We start from the raw sequence: 1,968 nt of genomic DNA, 5'->3' as shown, positions 1-1,968 counted from the left end.
TGCAACAACATTATGAACTAACCAGTACCCTGGAACTCTTGACTCTAGCTGCATACCTATCAAAAGATGGCCTAGTCGGCCATCACTGGAAAGAGAGGCCCATTGGACACACAATCTTTATATGCCCCAGTACAGGGGAACACCAGGGCCAAAAAATGGGAATGGGTGGGTAAGGAATGGGGGTGAGGGTATGGGGGACTTTTGGGATAGCATTGGAAATGTAATTGAGGAAAATATGTAATTAAAAAAAAAAGTCTTTCTCTCTAGTCTCTCTCGAACTCCCTGCCTCCTTCACTCCCTCCCTCCCTTCCTCCCTCCGTCCCCCTCCCTGCCCCTCTCTCCTTCTTTAATGAGATATTACAACAAAATGCCCTTACCAGATTCAGGTAACCCAGAAGAGTAGGACATAAATTTCTAACTTTTATGAACCACTCAATCTTGGATATTCTGTTATAGCAACAGAAACAGACTAAAAGAACACACATAGACACTGCTTACATTCTGTCATGCAGAAGTCAGTCATTTGGCCAAATCATACCCCAAATCATGGGAGCTTAGTACCTGCAGGCTCGCTATACACTAAAAGGAAAAGAAAACAATAAACAAACACACAAGAGTCCTTATTGTGTAAATATACTTTTAATATATTTCTTATAGAAATAAGAATTTATATATAAAATTATTTACGTATAATCAGAATTTCTTACATAAGCCAAATCATAAACACAAATACTGAAATAAATCCTCTTGTATGTGTTATGCCCCAGTTTAGATGGCCATCATTAAGAAATTTGCTTCTTAAATGTGCTCTCTCTCTCTCTCTCTTTCTCTCTGTATGTATGTATGTATGTATGTATGAATGTATGTATGTGATGAAATAATGCCATTAAATGTTAAAATTTTCTTTGAAATCTGCAGGAATTCTGAGAAATGTATCTTAAAGAGCTCTGAGCCTTAGTTTTAGAAAACATTTTCCTCTCGGAATCTCTGCCCTACTCAAGCTGAAATGTTTCTCTCTATCTCCACAGCCCCAGTGATACCGCCTTGGACGTTGTCTACACAGGTTACCTGCCTAGACTGTGTCTTTCTTTTTCAAAAACTGATACAATTTACCGAGTGTGTTGCCAATGGCACTGTCTTCTATGATTTTTGATTTATTTTTCAAAGCATTTGTCTTACATAGAATCAGAAATATGTTCTTATCATCATTAGCTTATGAGTAAGTAGCTTGTTCTATGAAGTGGATTATAAACAAGAATCTGGAGAAGTACTGCACACAAGAAAGCAGGCAGGCAAACAGGAAGAGTGTTAGGGACGTTTTAAAAAGTTTAACTCAAACTGAAAATATTTTTTCTTTTCTGTTTGTTAATATTAAGGTGATTTTTATAAAATAATGACTTGATTATCAGGAGTCATATTGCTTATTTTTAAAGTTAATTTATTTATGAATTTTTCATTCGGATTGCAGCAGTTTTAACAATCTTTTGCTAGTAACTAACCATATATCATTAGTAACTAGCTATTTTAAACAAAAATTCCTATTATATATATTTTTAACCAAAAATTCCTATTATTCATATATATATATGAATAATATATATATATATATATATATATATATATATATATATATATCCCTACTGAGGACTTAGCTTTTATGAACCAAAGCACAGTGCATAATTCCAAAGGAGAGAAGTAACCAATAGTCTCACCCAAGTAACTACCTAAGCATGGCTTGAAAGAGGACAAAAACAATCGATGTGGCAAGGAGGGAAAGACCATTAGGCTTCAACTCCACACAAAGAACTACAGGAAACTAAAGTATGTTGGCAGCAGGTGAAGTGTTCTTCTGCATGGAAGAGCATACTGATTGGTCATTTAATACCAAGTGGTCAGCCCTAAAAACATACACACAAGTACATTACACATATATACATATATGCACATATATACGTATATTCACACACA

This window comes from Mus caroli, chromosome 19 (genome assembly GCF_900094665.2).
Source record: "Mus caroli chromosome 19, CAROLI_EIJ_v1.1, whole genome shotgun sequence".
Lineage (NCBI taxonomy): Eukaryota > Metazoa > Chordata > Mammalia > Rodentia > Muridae > Mus > Mus caroli.
This window is presented reverse-complemented; position numbering follows the sequence as displayed.